The 20,624-nt window shown below is 41.1% G+C and overlaps 1 long non-coding RNA gene across 1 annotated transcript in view; it reads right to left on the bottom strand.

The window, feature by feature from the left end:
• Positions 1-619: 619 nt before the first annotated feature.
• The window catches only part of LOC128083812 (uncharacterized), a 43,414-nt gene continuing 23,409 nt past the window's right edge, over positions 620-20,624 (bottom strand). The window contains exons 5-8 of the long non-coding RNA XR_008208197.1: positions 19,943-20,142; positions 19,056-19,159; positions 935-1,282; positions 620-733 (exon numbers count right to left, since the gene is read on the bottom strand). This is a non-coding gene — a long non-coding RNA (uncharacterized LOC128083812). The remainder of the gene's footprint in view (positions 734-934; positions 1,283-19,055; positions 19,160-19,942; positions 20,143-20,624) is intronic.

Genomic DNA, 20,624 nt, shown 5'->3' on the forward strand with positions numbered 1-20,624 from the left:
CAGAGAAAACTTATTTTGTGGATCAACAGAGAGTGTTCTAGGTGATGTACGATTCTTCACAAACTCAAATTTTTGGGGCATTCTAAGATGAACTGGAAGGAGTGGAAGTGCATTCTTTCAAACAGTAACATTTTTTTGGTGATAGTCACAACAGCAAGAGAACCTGGCAGTCTCATTCATTTCACTTTATCTCTTTTGGAGTCTGCTCTGTGCCTTTGATCACTTGCTAGCATTGAATAGTCTTGCAGCAATCTAATATTAGCAAAGCTGGTAACCCAGAGAGAACCTGGTTTCCTACTGCTGAGCAGCTTTTAGTAAAGACACCAGAGACCCTATCACACATGTGGTTGCACAGGAGTGTGCATTTACACATTGGACTGACCTCCAACCATGTCAGCAGATACTGGCATGCACTGCCCAGAACACATCCACATGACATAAGCACAACGCAAAAAGAGCTTCTACCTGCTGCACACCCCACCTCTGCCCCACCAGCTAAACCTAGAGGTCACCACATCCTAGCACATCATGCTCAGCACATTTTGTGAATATGAAAGAGCAGTGACTGCAAGTCTTTGAAAGGAAGGGAAACCCAGGTAAAGCAACCTCTCACCTTTAGAGATCACCATAGATTCTCTTGTAGAGTTGTGAGCTTCAGCCTTCACGGAAAACATTCCCAGTGCCCAGGTGACCTTTGATTGCTCCTTGGTATTGCTTGACAAAGGTTTCACTTCTAAAAGAACAATACTTATATTGATACATGCTACATTATCCAATGGTAATCAGGAGGAGGATTCTCATACCAAGGACTGTACACACACCCTGGACACGTGTGGCCCTAAAAGCAAGATGAGAGCAACAGAAGCAAAACCCCAAAGTGCAGCAATAGCATCTTGGCACTGATGATTTCTTTTTTTAAAGCAGACTTTGTTACCTCCTCAACAGCTGGTGCCTGGGTGGTATCATCCATCTGGAATTTGAACTTCTTTCTAGGAACCTCATTTCTCTATATACATTTTCATTTATTCTTCAAGAGGCAGAAAGCAAGCAGAAACCAAGGTTGAAGCCTGTTGCAGGATGTTCTGAACTGCTACCCTTTCCTACCTACATTTGTTGCCAGTTGTTTATCCTCCTCAGAAAAAATTGATTTGCCATTTCCTTTCTAAAACTGCTTTCAGACATGGAATTTTAATGTGAGGTGATCTGGGCAGGTCTCATCCTGAGAAGTGCTCGGTATGGCCACAGGCAGCTCCCCTTTAAGAACAGGACCATAGTTTTTAATCTGGGAGGGGAAAAAAGACAAAAGCAACAGTCATTTGATCCCAAGAGACTGTTAGTTTCAATAAGGAGAGCAAGTCAAACATTGCACACGATGTGGGACATAGAAGTTATTTACTAGCTTATTGATCACATTCCACATAAAAGTAAATGGGAATCACCCAATCCAAGGAAGCCAGATTTTTATGAGCTGGACAGTCAGGATAGAACCTAAAGAGCCCTTTTAAGAAAAAAGAGTCTTTAGAGAATGACTCAGCTGTCACCCAAGCCAATGACTGTTTTCCAATAGAAAGAGATATTCCAAACCCCAAATGTGGGAACTGGAAAGGAAAGGAAAAATTAGAGAGCTTTGGGAGAGCACCAAACCAACATGAATTGGAGAATAACACCCTCTAAAACTTCCAGATAGATAAACAGGTTTCAAGGGAGACTGACTGTCTGTCCCGGCTCCATAAAATAATCCTGGGCTCGGAGCAACAGTTTTACAACCCAGTGTTCAGATATGGGTGGCCATTGCAGCAAAGGTGACTGACGTGTGCCTGCACGGCCAGGGAACAGCATCCTCAGATACACATGATTGCTGCGTGCCTCACATATCAGAGGCTGAACTGAAGTGATAATTTTCTGAAAGGCTGGAGCAATTGGAAATCACTGCCTCCTTCTCGCTTTTTCACAGATCCCATGTCTGTAGTGTGTCTGGTCTTTTTTTTTTAACCACAGTCTTACACTTCTCCTGTGAAGATCGCCTTGTATGTGCTCTTACCACCCCCTTTCCACACATTTAAGCAAAGGGAGGCAAATGACATTTTCTTGTGGTTTGCATAATCTCATCTGTATTTATAGCCATTAGAATTCTGATGCAAATCTTTCCCTTTCATTTTCCGTTTCCAGTACAAAGACCCTGCAAGGAAAAGATCCTCACAGAAAATCTGAAAATTCTTTATAGTGACTTGCATTTATTTATGCCCCATCCAGACTTTTCTTACATAAGGCTGTGTCACTCCGTAGCTGAACCTTTGCAAAGAAAGAAGAAAATAGTTTTTCAACATTTGTTTGAGTCTCACTTCTCTCTGTTACAGCAATGAGGGATAAGGGTTATGGCTTCACCAGAATTTTGATTTAATTCCCTGTGACTTTTTTTTTATTTAATATTTCATTTATCCAGTTGCATCCTCTGGGCCAGCGTTTCCCTTTTCACTTTGACTTGTTTATAAATAGGAAAAGTTACATAACTGGAAATTTACTAACCTGTAAAACCCACAAAAGCAGGGCTCTGCCTAGACAGGGGCAACAGTGACATTATAGCAGTGCCACTGAGCCGATCTTGGTTTTGGGCTGCTACCTGGTACACTTCTAAGTGAAACTGGTTCTCTTGGAACATTTTCTTCCATTCAGTTATTCCGGGTATCTCGCTTATTTTCCTAATCCCTCACAAAACACTTCAATGAGATGGTATTTTTCTTCCTATGCATATAAGTTGTGTTTCTTGAGAGTTTATTGCTAATTTGTACTTCTGACTCACACTGCTTCATATACAGCCATCAGCCCAGCCTGCCCAATAGAATTACAGAATCACCAAGATTGGAAAAGACTTCCAGGATCATCTTGTCCATCTACCATCAATATTTCCCCACTAATCCATGCTGCTTAGTACCATGTATTTTTTCACCTTTTAGGTTCAAAGAATGCATTTTCCTAGAGAAAAGAAAATCATACTGCACATCATACTTCCCTAGGCTTCACTGGCCAATCTTGTCTGTGATGTTAGTGGGTACTGTCTACATGGTAGCAATTAAATCAAGTTTACCATATTTTCTGAAGAAAAGGATTTAGTAACCCACACAACTTCAGCAGTCCATGGAAAGGTGATCAAGAATCACAACCTTCTGAGCACCCTGATGTAGCTGTAGGTATCCCTGTTTTGCAAGGGGGGTGGACTAGATGACCTGTAATGGTCTTTTCCAACTCAAACGATTCTATGATTCAGTGAGTGGCAATTAAATTATGTGTGGTGAAGTGTAATTTCTCTCTTGCAATGATTTTGTGCCTGTGTCTGTGCATGTATGCCTCTCCACTGCTGAGCAGGCAGCAATGTAACGCTGTGGCAGCTGCCAACACTCTTCACACCTATTTGGAAAGTTAAGCAGAGAGTTCAAGCCTCACATTTAGCTTGAACCTCATCCTGCAACTGGTTCCAACACCTTTGAGATTTCCATCTATCACTGTATCCCTGGACAGAAAACTGCTCTGGAGTTGCAAATCACTGTCATGTCTGCTCCATCAAAAGCCAGTCAGCTTTACATACATCTAACTCGCCTAGAAAACTGCATCAAGTATCTCTGTAGATAAAACAGATGGACACCAAATATTTGGCTCAAATGAGAAGGTGCTTGAGGCAGAAATTCTCACAGTGAGGCCATAATTTCAGAGATATGTTAAACCAGGATGGGACTGCTATTCCATTCTGCTCCTTAAGGGTAAAGGGGTCCAGGAAGCCTGGACGCTCCTCAAGATGGAAATCTTAAAGTCACAAGAACAGACTGTCCCTGAATAGCGTAAGGCGAGCTGTAGGGGGAGAAGACCGGTGTGGATGAGCCGGGAATTACTGTCAAGACTCAGGAAGAAAAAGAGAGTCTATGTCCTCTGGAAGAAGGGACAGGCTACTAGGGGAGATTACAAGGAAGTTGCTAAGGCATGCAGAGAGGAAGCCCGGAAGGCGAAAGCCCATCTTGAACTTAGATTGCAGTAAAGGAGAATAAGAAATCCTTTTACCAATATATCAATGGCAAGAGAAGAACCAAGGATAATCTCTATCCTTTAATTGATGCAGCGGGGATGTGACCACGGAAGACAAGGAGAAGGCTGAGGTCCTCAACGCCTTCTTTACGTCTGTCTTTCTAGAGCATTCAAATGTTAAAGAAGTGTGCCCCAAAGAAGCTGCATGAAGCAGCATGAAAGATGGCCTTAAGGGTCAGAAAAAGAAGAAATGCATGTGATGCCTGCCCAGACTCTGCATATCCCAGACGATTTGACTTGTTAGCAGTCTCTTACACAGACACAAGTTGCTGGAGCAGGGATTTCAGCCGCTTAGTATCAACAAGAAGAGTTGGGTTGAAAGCAGAAAGAATACACCAAATGCTCATTTTGAAAATGAAATCTGATCTGCCTGCAGCCCATTTTGCACTTGCTTTTCTACTGACACAAGAGGGACAATATTTGCTGTTCTCTGGTTGCTTGCCACCAACAGAAGCACAAAGCTCAGCACTGTCCAGGTTTCTTGACAGTAAGCCAGAAGAGCACAAATGTACTCAGAGGTTTTATAAATGACTAGGGAACCCGTCCCCGTAGTATTAATTCTCACGTAATTGTTTTGAGGTACTCATCTTACCCAGGTACTGTGCAAATATGACTGCCAAGAAAAAAAATAAGCTCTGCTCTAGATCAGCTTGAGTGTCAGAATGAACTTCTGAGAAGATCCCCAGGCACCAAGTTCTGCCAAGGAGTGATGGTGCTGCAGGCCAGGATCAACTGAGGCATTACGCCTGCCTCACTGAATGCTGTTATCACCGTTATTACTTCACAGCTCATTTTTTCTTTCTGGCACAAGGCTTTCCAAGCACAGGAATTTACTGAACTCCTGGTAACTTGCCGTGCACGTGGACAGAGCTGGCATTTGTCTGCCTTTGTCAGAGGTGCACTGCAGTCTCTGTGCTTGTAGTTCCTACTCACATATACTGCATTTACATGAATCTAGTGTTTAATCAAGCAGTACAGTTTCTTGAAATCTTCACCAGCTGCCTCTTTAGTTCATTTTTCCATTTATGAAACACACATTTTTAAAAGGTCGCATTATTACAAGTTCTTGGTGTTAGCAGCACATCTAGTTCCATAGAGACAGTACGTATTTTAGCTGTGGCTGCCCATCACAGACTTTGCTAATTCTTTTACCTTCTCCTGGTGGTACTAATGAGCTAATGGCTCACCTTCATGTTTCTGGTGCCTTTGCGATAATGTAATTTGAAATGAACTACACAGCTTCAAAAAAGTGCTAGAGAGATGTAGTCATAAAACATGTTAGACATTCAAAACCAAATTATTCTTTCATTTGTCTCCTCAGAAGCTCAGGAAACATTTAAACGTTGTACTAAGGGACACAGTTTAGTAGGGAAATATTGGTGGTAGGTGGACTGCTGGACTACATGACCTTGGAGGTCTTTACCAACCTCAGCAATTCTATGAATGTCTAAAGAAATGGCAACACCTCCCAGTAACTTGCCACTTACTGAGTTTCGGTTTTAGACATCCAATACCAGAGAGCAAACACTGAAAGCTGCCATGTCCTGACTCAGCTTCTCTGTTTATCTGTGCAGAAAAGTGTGGGCAAGGATGATAATTACTAATATAGCTGATTTTATACAAAGACAAAGATCTAGTGATTCTCGGCAGAGTAAAGCATGACTCCAAAAAGTGACCATTCCCAGCTTTTTATGAAGGTTAAGTGATGACTGAGAAACAGGAAGGAAAGAGAAGGGCTCTTTTTGGTCTCTAATTCTGCCCCTCATTAGGAACAATTGTAGATTCTCCAAGTGCATGTGTTTCTGTTCACCCGGGCCCTTTGGGGATGGCACCATGGCATCAACATTTGTTTTGGAGATACTCTTACCAAATAGAAAGGTATGAGTATCTCCACGTCAGGGCAGCCTCCACAGTCCTCTAATTGGCTGTGGCGGGGACCACTGGCAGCAGTGAGTTAGTCTGCAGTTCCAAGTTCATCCAGCAGGAAGATGTCATAAAAAAAAAGCGAAGAACAGGTTGGTGTAAGCCTGACCAGCACTAACAGAGTTTAAGGTATCTAGAACCATAGTTTTTGTCTCTTTCAAACAATGGAGGACCTAACAAAAGTCAATTAAGATACATCTCCAACTCATTAAGCAAGCCCTACCTCAATATATATTTCATACCAACATAGCATTTATTTAGAGAACTGAAAATTGCTTTTAGACTTTTTCCCTTTATGGACTGCTGTGCTTTTAAGTTTCTCTTTTCATCACGAACTTAACTTTCTTATTAGACTTTTGTACTTTTGAAGTTTCTGATACCCTGGATGAAGCAACATTGCTGACCACACATCCCCAGTAATCAATACCTAGCATACATGTGATTAAAATTTTTTTGAAACAATAACAACAACACAACAACAACAATACCAGAAGACTAATAATATTAAGGTCATCAGTTATTGGGGAATTTGCCCACATTTTGTGAACTTAGAGAAGAGATATGCTGGTAGGTTAAGCAGTTTCAAGTTGAGCAACTTTGAGAAGGCTACATCCAGTCTGACATATTTATGACACGCTTTAATTTAGGGGCTTATAATTAACTTCAGAGACATGCTGTTCATTTCAAGACTGACTGCCTGTATCTCACACTCATCCCTGCCTTTGCTCATTTTATAACCTGTGAATGGAAAAGTTGAAGTTCTAATAAACCTCCTGCTGGAAAGGCAGAGGATTAAATTGGACTTAGGGGGTGAAATTTAATACAATACTTAGTTCTGACAGTCATTTAGTAACACGAAAGCTGGAAAACAGTGCTCTCAGCTCTCTGATGTTCAGATTTCTCCCTCTGTAAAATGGAGTTAATAGGCCTTACCTATCCCACAGACATGCTGAAACAATTTGTCTACCACATTTTGAAGTTCTCATCTAAGAGATGCTTCAGCAAAGCAGATTATATTAAAAACATAGTCCTTTTGGAAAAGCAGTTAAAAATAACACAATATATTTTCAAGTGTCTTCCGTAGTCTTTTTTCACTGCTGTTCTTCATTGTATGTTTCTTGGATATTTTAAGAACAGTATGGCTGCCAACAAATAACATCTGCCTGAGAAAATTACTTTCAAACAATAACAAAAAATTGGGTGGATGAAACAGAGGGAGCTCTCTGCTGTTTGCCAAGTCATTCCTTTCTCATCAGGTACAAGTCAAGAAAACAAAATGGAACACCATAAGTAACACTTGTCATTGTCTCACTTGACACTTACTGCAAAAAAACATACATTTTATGGTTTTCACATGATGTAACGACCCATTTTGTTGCAAAGGATCTCTACTGGGGGCAAATCAGAGTGTGTGGGTTTATTAAGCATGTTTTCTCTAGAATATATGATTGTTTCAATTCACCCCTTAGAATACCAACAAACATTGCTGTGCCTCACAGCAGTGTGAGTCAGTAGGGTCTTAAGATCTTCCAGTTTTGCAGGCACAACCAGAGAATGAAAAAATGACACATTTTTCACGCAAGCTAAATATACCTCAAAACAAACCTCTTTGCTACTCAGGGTTGCGTTCTGATCTTAGAAAATGCATGAAGTAGGATTAATTCCATAGCAGAGAAGGAAATGATTATGTACTTCCCCTAGAATTGAGAAGTTTGGTCCTCTGAAGACAATAAATATGTATAATGGTCCCTCAGCTTCTATTTCTTCCCTGTTCTGCTTCACCAGCAGCCTGGACTCCACGGGATCCGACTTTGTGCTTTTTCAGACTACAAGGGCCTCTCAGCCACTTCCTCCTCCCTGGCACCTTTTCACCTCATTTTCCCTAACCACAGAATCATACACTCAGAGAGAGTCTTTACTCGGTGTTATACAACTGCAGGATGTCTCTCCTCCAAAAACAATTATGTTGGTATATTTGAAAAAAGAAAAAACAAAACAATACAATAAATAATTTAATATTTAGAATGTCTTTCAAATTAAGTCATGGTGCAAGCCAAAGAAATCCCTTCCAAACAATTGAAAGTTCCTATGCAGCTGACGTGGATTTTACCTTTGTAAGTGGAAAGGTGAACCATGATACTGCATGGTAAAGCATAGCTTTCTTTGTGTGAACCAACACGGGGAAAAAAAAAAAAAGAAAAAAGAAAAAATACCCCTTTTTCTACTACAACATTTAGTTGTAGTGCTTACCCTGAAGATCAGAACAGATCCTTGAGTAAATACATAATTAGAAAATTTTACAAAATGCATTCAATTTACTTCAGAGACAAGAACAATCTCACCAAAGCATTTCTAGTCCATCAACTGCATAAATACCTGCAATTAGATATTGTTTCTTTAACTAGACAAGACATGTTATGAACTACAGGAAAAGAGCAGTCCCAGCCCCAGTCACTATATTCATTTGATGCTTATGTAGCATTTCATTAATATTTTGAAATTATTGGATCTCAGATCTTTTTATGATCAAAAGACAAATGACATCTTTCCATCAGGATCAACCTGAGACATCACACTTTTTAAACACTGTTATTCTCTCATCTTCTGTTTCTTAGAATACTGAGTTGATGCATTTAAAATGACTAGGGAAAAATAATTTTTCAGCTGTCACTTTGCCAAGTTTCATTGTGAAATGTGTTTTTATAACTTCATTATGAAACTCTGAAAGTAGGGAGTAAAGACCAAACTACACTGGGAAGGAAGATAGGCTGCAGCCCCAGCCCAGCAGGGCAGCCCACTGTGGCAATGATTTACATGCCTGCACATTGGTACAAGTTGAAGGACCAGGAAAGAACCATGACAGAGGCTTTTATGGCAGAGCCGCAGAGCATCTACCTATGTTTCATAACTGCAGTGACAATCTTGAACAGCAGCAATTGCAATTCTGTTAGAATGCTCTATGATACAGCTATTCCCTTTCACACTAAATGCAGTCTGAGGTAATGTGCTGAAGAGTTAGCATCTGCAATATCAAGTCACAAGTCACACCTATGGATTGTCACTCTCACTTTTCACAAATCCATATATGCATTTGAAAAAGCAAACTATTTTACTATGTAAATCATCTTGAAATTATTGCATCCCAGGTCTTTTTTTTTTAACAAAAAATAGATGACACCTCTACATTACTGGTCAGAAAAGCCACTGCTTGCCTTGTCTCTATTTTAACTTTAAACTTCAAAAACCAGATTGCTGTCTCAGAATCTTATTGATGTATTACAATGAAATGGACAAGCAGCTATGAAAAATTTACTGTTTCTGGCTTTATACCAGTGCTTCATTATTTCTGCTGTGGAACTTGGACTAACTTGGTGTAGAGAACAGATTTTCCAACAGGTAATTGACTTCAAGAGAATGCCCAAAATAATTCTAGCTGGCTATTACACTGAGAATGAGTCTCCATTAATTAATCACTTTTGGGGGAATTTTTCTTTCTGAATAAACTCATTATTTTTAAACACATGACATTTGTCTGCATAAACAGGCTCTAAAACTGTGATTTAAAATGTGTGCTTACCACAGTCGTGGCATGCCAATGGTAGCACAGCCTCCTCTGCATTTCTGAAGTGACTTCATCTTCTGATTACAAGGAAAATGAGGAAAGGAAGCAAACCAACTTGTGATTTCACCCACTTATTATCAGGATTTAGTTACTTGCTTGACTGTTGGATATAAAGACACAAGGAGACATCAACTGTGTATCCAGAGAGACTGAAGATTTTTCACACAGAACATTATTATACTCAAAGAGGGCAAAGCCCAAGCAAACCCAAAACAAGATACAACAAACCAGGTTTTTCTAACACAGAGATACTCCCTCAGGTTCCACTGCACAAGTTCAGTGACAGTCATTCAAAATTTACTTCACTTTAAGCTCGCTTTCACAGCCTGAGGCTTAGGCAGATGTTGTCTTTCAAATCTGGTTTTACCATCTGAAGATATTACTACCCACGTTGCTAACAAGAGGTTATAGTCTCCCAGCTAATTTTATCTGAAGTAGATTGAGGTTTCTCATCAACAGAGCTGGGTGGAAATCTGCATGCAATGGAGAAGCTGATTTATCTAAAACCTTTAAAACAAATTCATTTTGCTACTTGACACTGACATGGAGAGTGGGATTAGTCCTGGTACTTGTTGCCACAAAATGCTGTGATTTGCAAAAAAAATTAACATGGAATTCAAGAGATAAAATATGTTGATGGAATGTGGATCCATTCGTCACTGGACCACAATGGTCCAGATGCTGAGGTTAAGACCTCTGACTATTGAAAGGCTGTACGCATTCTGTAAACATTTCTTACTTGACTCAGCACCTGCAGGGCACTGGACTGGTCCAGCAGGCCCATTTTAATCCTGCCGCTGTTGCTCCAAATTAGTTTTTTAGAAGTACCACTAAGCAAGTAGTGGCTTCAGTCTCAATCTAGATTACTTGTCTTCCATCTTCCTTCTCTCTCCTTTTTCCCAGTCTTCCTACAAAGGAGGAGTTCAGACTGAAACAGCCTCCCACACCAGGTTGAATTCAGCTGCAGGTACACTCTTCCAAAAACTCATCCTTGCCACTTCTACACAGAATAATCACCATTAGTCTCAGAAGCGTTGGTGCATCACTGCAAGCATTCAAAGTCACACAGGTACCTTCCCTGCCCAGCGTGCCAGCTCACAACAGGCAGTAGTGCACAGAAACACAGAATTATCAAGGCTGGAAAAGATCAGTAATTTCATGCAGCATGTGGTTGGCTGTGGATCCAGCCCCTACAAGGACTAGGGGACATGCAGAGCTCTTCATCTACCAGCTGCAAATAGGCATGAAGACACAAAAAACAGAAAACCAAACCACAACAAGAACCAGTCTTTGCTTCAAGTATGAAGCTCCAGAACATGAAGCTCCAGAACATACAATTGGACAAAACACTAAGATGATTATATTTTTAGGGGTCCCATATCACCCTATGGTGCTTTAGTGGCAGCATTTCTCTAGCCACTCCACCTCAGCACCTCCCTCACATGCAGCTACCCACAAGAATCGTGAGCCCAAGCCAGCGGTCAAGCTGTCCTGCCTGCAGCCCTAGCATCCCCCCAGCCAATGTAGAAAGAGCTGCAGCTGCAGCTTTGGCTGCACTTCACTCAGGAGGTATGCCCTCACCATTCCAAAACATCAAGTACTTTATTGACCTTGTTAAAGTACCAGCTAAAAAAGAAAAAGAGAGGGAAATAAATTAAAATTCATTAAGTTCATTTAAACTTTTTTTCAGTCATTTGGAAGCTCTAGTCTGTACAAAAACAATGCATCCAACAGACTTGCCACCTAATTTGAATGTGTCTGCACAAGATGAAAATTCAAAGCTTTCCTAGTTGAGCTATCAATCAAAGTGAAGCTAAAATTACAGTTTAACAAGCAGGTATACATGTTTTACTTAGCAAATGAGGCAAGCAGGGCACATTATTTTTAGTCACATTTATGAGGAAAAGAGTGAAAAATAGAAGGAGGAAGGAAGGAAAAACTGTCTCTCTTTGCTTGGCTCAGGCTTCTGATCTGACACTGGCAACATTTGGGTATGACCCTAATAGCATTCAAGCCATGTCTTGGACAATTGCTGTACATGTCATTAAACTGTAACTTAAAAAAATATATATGAGCTATTAAAGAGTGACTGAAACCACCCCAAAACTTATGAATTACTTGTAAGCTGCTTTACTAGGTGAGCCCAGTGGGCCAGGATGACCATAAAACACCGCTTTCCCATGCAGTGGGAAACTTGAATATCCATCAACACGCCTTTTGTCTAAATCCACAGAGAACTTCTGAATTAAAAATCTGGACCAGCTGCAATCTGTTTTTTGCTCTTAAACTATGGAAACTGTTTGCCCAAACGTAGTCATCATTATTTCCCCCCGCACCACACAACAGCATGCCAGTCACAGCACCACCGACTGGAGTGTAGTCTGGGCCCTCAAACCCACAGACAGACATGTTTCCATTTTCTGCATTGTGTCAGCAAAACAATTTCCCATAATGCTAGATGATGGAAGAAGACATCTAATTTGTCTTGCACATGCACTTAATTCATTGCTGAATATTTTAATGAAAGTCACGAATACATTTCAGCACACCTCAAAATGTTTATGGAACAACTTGCCCACTTGCAAGAGAGCTCACAGCCAAGCATCTATGTGATTTCTGACAAAAGCCCCCAGCTCCAGCAGAAGCATGGTTGCTGTTGCGTGTCTTTTCCCCAAGGCTGCTTGACAAAAGTAGGCCTTCCTTCTCCAAGACTCAGGTCCTTGACAACCATGACTGTAGATGCCAGAACTCTGCCATGACCTCATTCTTTGGCACATTTTCTCCCAGTTTCCAGTCCTCCGCCTTAGCTAAAGCTGGTCCACCCATGGCAGCACTGAATTTTCAGGTCACAAGAGCATTTTTGCTACAATTTGATTTAAGCTAGAACTCTTTTGGTAAACTTCTAAGTAATGCAAGATTGTTTCCTCAGAAAGATGTGGCAAAAACTTGTTTGCCAAAGATGAAGTCACCTGTGAAATATAAGCTTTTTCTCAAAGTAAAACAGTTAACTTGCTAATATAAAATGAGAAAGGGAGAAGAAAACTCAAAGGTGCTGCTGAATCAAATTTCAGAATAGTCAGCCAACGTTGGAAGCAAGGGTGAACCAGTTCACAATACCAGAATTTTCTGAATGCTATTCCTGTTGACTCGATGAATATCAAGGCAGGGATTCTCCTTTCCTTTTCTTTTTTTTTTCCTCCAAAAAGAATCATCTCATCCAAAATGGCAGAGAGTAGCCTGCTGATGAGGGAAAAGAAACATCAGCAGTGAGGAGTCAACACTGTGACACAAGCAGGGGATTGAAACAAGAAGCTTTTTTGTATTACTCCTTAGCCCATCCTGTGATATGACTCATTAGTGCTTTCATGGCTCATCGAGACGTTTTGGTCAGTCTTCTAATTTTAAGAATAGTCTGATCTGTTTTTCCCTTTCTTTCTGATTGTACACTACATTTTCTATCACTCTCTATGCTGGAGGCGCTTTGGGTTCAAAACAGCAATTAGTGGGGAAAAAGATCTCTGAGCCAAAATGAATACCTTTGATAAGCTGTTGTCCTCTAGCAGGAATCATCTCAAAATGTCCATCAGAGCTTGAATTTCTGTGTGGCTGTGGTCCCACGGCATGAGCTGGATAAGCAGGGCACAAGGATCCAGATAGCAAGAGCCTGGAGTACACCTGGGCTGTCATGCATGAAGAGGGCCACAAAGGGCAGAAATAGGAGCGAGCCGCATCTCAGCTCAGACCACAGACAACTTTACTGAAGTGCAATACATCAGGTGGATGTTTACTGATTCTGATGATTATTTATTTATTTTTAGCTCAGAACAACAGTGGTGGAGAAATTTCAGCCACAACTGGCTGATCTCCTGAGGGAAAAAAAAAACAAAAAACTTGTCGTGTGGGTGCTGGTAAAAACAGGTCCTCTCCCCAACCAAAGCAACTCAGCAAGCAAACATGGGCGAAACAGGAAACGTTAAGAGTAAAGTCAGAGGTAGGAGTTGTCAGGGAATGGAAAATCAGGATCCAAGAGCAGAGTAAAACATCTGAACTGAAGTCATAGACACCCATTATGCAACCTCGGATCTATCTAAGCACCATATTTTAAATCATCATTATTTTCTGAAAACCGGTGAGCTCATAGCCAGGATAACTTTGGCAGTGATTCTCAGTGCTTCATGAGCCTTTTTTTTCCTCTGTTTCCTTTGAGGGAATAAAGTGAAAGTAATCAAGGTCTGAGCATTAAGGATGAGGAAGAGATTGTTGATATCTTGAAGAGAATCCAGACATGATGGTGAGACAAAGTAAAGGTTTAATGCGGAAGAAGAGCAAAGGCAGAATAAGAGCAGGCCATTGGACACAACAAGAGTACCCTAAGGGGCATGCACACAGGAATCACAGGTGGTGCTGAGAGCTGTGCTGGTGAATAAGTGTTTGATCTGAGTTTTGGAAAGTGTTTTGGATCTGAGTTTTTGAACTCAGATTAGCCCAGGACACACCAGTTCTAGAGGGAAGCATTCCCCATGGAACACTGTGATGATACAAGGACCAACATGGAGGCTGCCTTGGGATTTTCTGAACTGAGCTCTCGTGGTTGCAGGGAAATCCTGTAGCTAAGCAGTTCCAGCCACATACTTTAATATTAATTGCGTGTGTGCATTTCCTCTACCGTGTTTATCAGCCTGGAAAATTAAGAGATGAGGAAAACAAGTAATGCCATGCCATGCTCCACTGGCTCTTCCCGCTTAACTTGGAGTGTCACCAAAGCCAGCTGCAATGAACTCAGAAAAGAAAAACTGGGCAGTTGCTCTTTCCACTGCAACCAGGCTCATCTGCATCCACTAAAAATACTACCTCTGATAATCAGAAGAGCAGTTTACTTGAACTCATCTCAGCTGGAAAGTGATCTGTCCCTCGGGGGACAAGACTACCACAGAAAAGGGTTTTTTGCCTTTCTGCCCTAGCTAGGCCATTACTGTTGGATGTTTGCACACACTCCAGAATAAGCAGCATCATAACTAGTTTCTTTCATATCATGGACCCTGGTAGTCAACACTCCTGCTCTCTGCCCTCCTTTTATCATATCCCTTTTTCCAAGCTGTAACCTCTTGTTCTTAATTGATCCCAAAGGCTCTGTAAGGCCAAAAGATTTTTGAATATTTTGAGCAAAATTTTTGGTCTATTTCCAAAGTAGAACCTACTGTTTGAGATTTGATGTCTATACATCTTTGCATGAGCAAGCTCAGCTGCATGCCATGGAATACAGACCTGATATTTGTTACTGTAATGGCTTTTATATCTAAAGAGTTAGAATCTCCACAAGGATTTCCCCTAAATCTTCAGTATTTGAGGAGGCAGGGAGAGGGGGTGAAGAGGAGTAAAAAGCAGCTACACAACCAAAAAAATCCTTCTTTGGTAGTTTAAACATGCTCAATAGAATGTTCTAGAACAAATCCACCTCCCAAAACTTCATCTGCATTCAGCAAGTTCCCACTTTCTTTGATACTCTCAAGAGGTCTTACAAGCACATATGAAGCCAGTATTGTTATTATAATATGAAAATACTAAGAGCATATAATCAACCAGTTTCACGCCATACTCGCAGCAGCACAGAACTTAAACAGGCATGGATGAATCTGAGAACAGGTACCAGGTTTTGGGACGCAAGACAACAGGCTACAGAAGAAAATTATCATGCCAGGATAGGGAAAGAGTGTCAGGAGGAACACACACACACACACACACACACACACACACACACACACAAATTTTCTGAATTGGTACTTCAGACTTTTCAAACATGGTGCAAACATTCACTGATGGTATTATCTTGAAGGCAAACTCCAGATGATGACAGGGTAGGCAAAGAAATGAGCTCAGAGAAATATGTAGCCAGCAAAAGAAGAAAGGAATTTGCTCTGAAGAGCTCAGTTGGTCATGCAGGTTCAACCAGCTCTGGTGCTTGCCTTCTGGGAACCTGCTGAGGAGTTCAGCACTGAGGTGGGGGTTTTTGGGCCAAGAAGCCAGGCTCCTTTGTCAGCCACTGGCACAAACAAGCTTCACATTTTAAGAGTTAGCAGAAGATACTGAACAAGGAGAGTGATGAAGCTTTGATCTGCCATAACAGTATAGCCAAATGACCCGTTTAGTCTGCTGCCTGGGAATACCTATCCTTAACTGTTCTAAGATAATCTGACATCATTAATACTGGATCAGCATTTTCCTTCTCAACAGCTGTAGAAAGAAAGTTCTGTCGTTGGGATGCTGATGCAATGGGAAGCATCACTGTTCTTTGCTCCCCATCACTAGCGGGCTCCTGTGTAGCACTGGTGTTTCTTCCCACAGAAATCTTTCTCCTCCCCTTTCTCTGACAAGAATTTTCCATGTGTTAGATGACCAGCATTTCAGTGGAGCCCAAATAATTGCACACTTGCACACTATATTGTCAAAAGAGGCATGTGCAGGTCAGAGGAAGAGAGGAACAATACTCACAGAATGATAATCTCAACACCAACAGAAAGGAAGGGTAGGTTAATCTGTTACAACATTATATTTGGATCTGAACTCAGTTAAAAAAAAAAAAAAATTGCTTTGGCTTACTCTCACTAATTCTGTGGTTTTACAGGTGAAGTCCACTTTTTGTAGAGGTGTCTGCAAAAAGTACTTTGCTTCCACACCCGTTTTGTGATGGCTATGAAAGAAGGCAGGGTGATGGAGAACAGCCTGGGAGAAAACACAGATTTATATAGAGTGTAATAGAGAGAGCTGTGCAGTAACTGATCTGTCAGCCTGACAGCAGTCCTGGAAATGCAGAATGGGAGAAAGATGTATTTTAGGTTGGCCTAAACTTATTTTCAGTTTTTCTTGCCAAAAAAGAAAGGAAAAAAAAAAAACAACAGAAAAAAACCCTCTGAAAAATATGAGAAATTCAGTCAGGAATAGAAGCCTGGAGCTGCACTCCAAACTGTGACTGCTGAGCAGAGCTGCCACACTGTCAGCTTTTGGCTTCCTGCCTAATGGACATAAGAAAGAATTTATGGGGAAAACCATCGCTAATACAAATCATATTTTAAATGTTTGATCAGCAATTATATTCTGACTTCTCAAAAACTGACAACTAATTCACGCTCTGTACCAACAAACTCAATGTTATTAAAAACATTCCAGGCCAACAATGCTAATAATGTCACCAACATGGTTTCCATCATGCCAAGAATTATATTAAAAAGAAACCCAAGCATAGCAAGGAACAAGAAACATATGTAGGTGATTTATACACACACAACTGTTTGGAGGAGGTTTGTTTTCTTTTGTGATGTCTTCAGTCATGAATCCATGGGAGATTAGCACAAGTATCAAAATTATAATGAAACATTTAAGAAATGTTTACATGTTGTACTAAGGGACATGGTTTAGTGGGGAGATATTGGTGGTAGGTGGATGGCGGGACTGGATGATCTTGGAGGTCTTTTCCAACCTTGGTGACTTTATGATTCTATGATTTAACTCCCTAGTTGGTTCATGCAACCACCTCAACAACAAGATGGCTCAGGAGACACAGTGAGGATGGGCCATGCTCAAGACACTCTCATGCCCAGGGGACAGCTGTGAATACAGGAGATGCAAGCCTTCCTGCTGTGGTGACAAAGCCTGCTTTTGGCGCTCATCATTCTGTAAAGTCTGTGGAGCAACACAGCAGAGATTCTCAGAGCTCAGGATTGGCTCTCACACCCCAACTCTCACTACCAAGGCCCAGACCAAATTACAGAAACCATTAAAAGCTGCAATAGTTTTTCTGCTTCCAAACATGGCTTAAAATACACCGAGAGGCAGGACATCCTTCTTGGAAGAACCTCCGAAATCACTTTACAAAGGTGTGCCCTCCCTCCCCACCCCAGGCAGAGCACGCAGCAAGTTCCCTGAAGGCTTTGGCAAACACAAACATGGTATCACAAGTGCTACTTGTGATGGACAGAGACCTCAGGCGCTGCTTTGTCCTGCCTAGTGCTGCGTGCCTGTGGCTTTTGTCAGCTTCACAACGAACATGGTGCATTCTCAGACACTTTTAGTTTGGACACATTTTGTGAAAGCCCAAATCTGCTTTCTCTGATCATTTCTCGTTGTGGGACTGAGAGCTTTAGGAGTTCCCTGTTCTTCAGGGCAAAAGCTCCACTGCCCTTAGCCCCTCCTGCCCCATGCCATAGGCTTTGCCCATCTCCTCAGGAAAACTCAGCACCACACCTTATTTGTTCAATAACCTCCTCTTTCCTTGCCCTTCACGTAGCAGAGTTAATGTGGAAAAGCAGAGGCAGAGGAGAAAGCAGTATGACACGGGCAAGTGTGATAAGTGCACCCAGCACCCTGACTGCCTCCCACTAAGTGCAAATTCTCCCCTTTGTGATGATTCCATCCTTGCTGGCCACTGCCCCTCTTTTAGAATCACAGAATACTCTGAGTTAGAAAGAACCTTCACCATCTTCATAGCCCTCCTTTGGATGCTCTCTAGGACCTGCTTTATGGAGGCAGCAAAGAATGCAAGACAGCAAGAGCTGTCTTTGAACCTGCTGAATACCAAATAAAACAAACATAAACGATACAGAGCAGAGGCTTTATAAAAAGAGATATAACTGTAAAGATGTCTGCATTTTCTTAATATCAGTAGTAAACAAACCTTGAAAAATGTTTTAAAGAATAATCTGTGATCTATCTCATTACAAATTCACTAGTTACAGCCTGAAGCTCAAGATTTAAGAGCTTGCTTAACATTAAAATGATGAATCAACTAACAGAAATGCAAAAACAGCACAGAGCAAATCAGAGGAATAATGTATGATGTAGTCAGGTGACACTGGGTAAGATTCAAAGGTAATAAGCTCCCAGCTGTTGACTGGAGGGAAGCAAAGCTCCAGGTGCTGCTGGGGAGATAAGAGGAGAGTGTCACAGTCAGACACAGGAAGAAATTATAAGGGTTAGAAAACTAACAGTACAGGAAACATGTTCCAGTACCCTTCCCTACGCCTCCTTCCCCCAGCGGTGATGCCAGTGCTGTGTTTCATAGCCAGATGTAAGCTACAGCTGAAGGGCCTGAGCTGCCATCTGAACAATTTCCAGCAGAATGTGCAGATGCCGGAGGACATGTCTTAATAAATAAATAATTCATTAACTTCCACTAATGCAACCAGATAGGTGGTTCAGCAAGCCCTTTGTTTGCAATTAATATGACATGGCACCTGTTTAAATGACTTACATCAGAGATCACATCCCCATACACTGCTAAACCAATTGCACTCCAGTGTAACTCTCAGAGCCACATCTTCCACATGAGATAAAGTGAAGAGTGGGAAAAAAAGTCTGCATTGTTCCCATGAGTAATTACAAATTTACAAAATGGGGCCTTTGCTGTTTTTACATATAAAAAAAATAATTTTGTGACACTTACTGTTATTTTGATCTCTTCAGGTCCTTCTTGTTCCTGAGCCAACCTGCTCACTCTGAATTCACTTGCTAGCCAGTTAAGCAAAAGCAGGAAAGCAAAGCAAACACCTTCTCTGCAAAAAGAGAAAGTAAACTCTCAGTTTTTTCAGTGCAAATGAGGTAGTAGAGCTCAGTACAAAAGTATGCTGCCAATGCCCCATACCCAATCTGTGCTATAATTTCTGCAGCTAAGTATGTTATCCACATTTTTTAAGAAGAAAAGAGCATGATTTTATCATTTTCATCATCCACTTAAATACACAGTACTCACATTTCTCAATAAACAGCAACTTTATAGCTCTTTCCTAACACCTGCCCACCTAGAATGAAAAACATCTTTCTTGTGTATGTTTCTATGTCTGTTCTCCTTTGCACTTCTCAAGAACAAAAAAATAAACTGTCCAGTTTGCTGTGCATAGTGTTCAACAGCTGTTTGCAGGAAGAAACACAATGATCTCATATGTGCTAGTCCTTCCAAGGAGCACCTACTACTAATTGTGTCAGCTTCAGGTGGTGGTGAGTGATATGTTCTGCTAAGCCACAGATGGACATAGCACACCCTCAGTCTGCAACAGTTTAGGTTTTTGTACATTTAGGACAGCTTTAGCTCACCCACGTTTGGTGCTTATGTCTAGGATAACAGCCTCACACGCAGTGACACCAAGCATCTCAGTGGCCTTGCCTTTTTACACGAGACAAACACTCAACAGGAGGCTGAGCCAGATGTAACATTTGGTGCCCAGGATTTGTGCTTTGGTGGAAGAGTCCTTCAGGTACACTTTCTCAAGTCAAAGCCATAAAGCAAAGCCATAAAGGATTCAGGGATCCGTAACTTTAATAGGGACTGTGGACTGACTTACACATCAGTAAGTGATGAGGCCTCGGGATCTGAAGCAAACATCTCTCAAACCATCTTGTCACAGAGCAGCTGCTTAGTGCCAACCTAAAAGCAGTTCGTCATCACTGTGTCTCATGGATGTATTCACTCTGGACTTGTGCTGTGTTTTTTATTGCAGTATTCCTTAGAGTCATATACAATTTTCCTGCATGAGCTGAAAAGCCAAGGTAAAAAATTAATATTCAGAATCATAATGAGCTTTTTTCCCCACATTTTTGCATTAATAATGAATTTGATAAGGTCAAGGCAAAGTAAGATTTTTGGGCATAATTGTTCAAGGCAGTCTCCAAATATGTTTCATTTCTCCAAGATGACTGCGCAAGAAGCGAGATACTTATTGACCTCCACATCAATGTTTTCATCTGAGTTGCTATGTGTGTTACGTATACTCTTTATTCCAACACATATTCTTCCATTACTGTGAGGTCATTTTAAAGTCACTTTGATTGCTGTTCCAGCTCAACCCTATAAATCAGTGTCCCAGGAAAAGATCCAATTTACATTCTTTATGTTAACACTGTCACCATTTCTGCTCCTGACAGGATGTCAATTACTTTAGGCCTTCAAATACTCCATATTTGCACCAGGATTTTGAACAGATATTTTAATATAGGGTTGACTGCACAATATGTTGCA

This window comes from Tympanuchus pallidicinctus, unplaced genomic scaffold (assembly GCF_026119805.1).
Source record: "Tympanuchus pallidicinctus isolate F22 unplaced genomic scaffold, pur_lepc_1.0 scaffold1, whole genome shotgun sequence".
Classification (NCBI taxonomy): domain Eukaryota; kingdom Metazoa; phylum Chordata; class Aves; order Galliformes; family Phasianidae; genus Tympanuchus; species Tympanuchus pallidicinctus.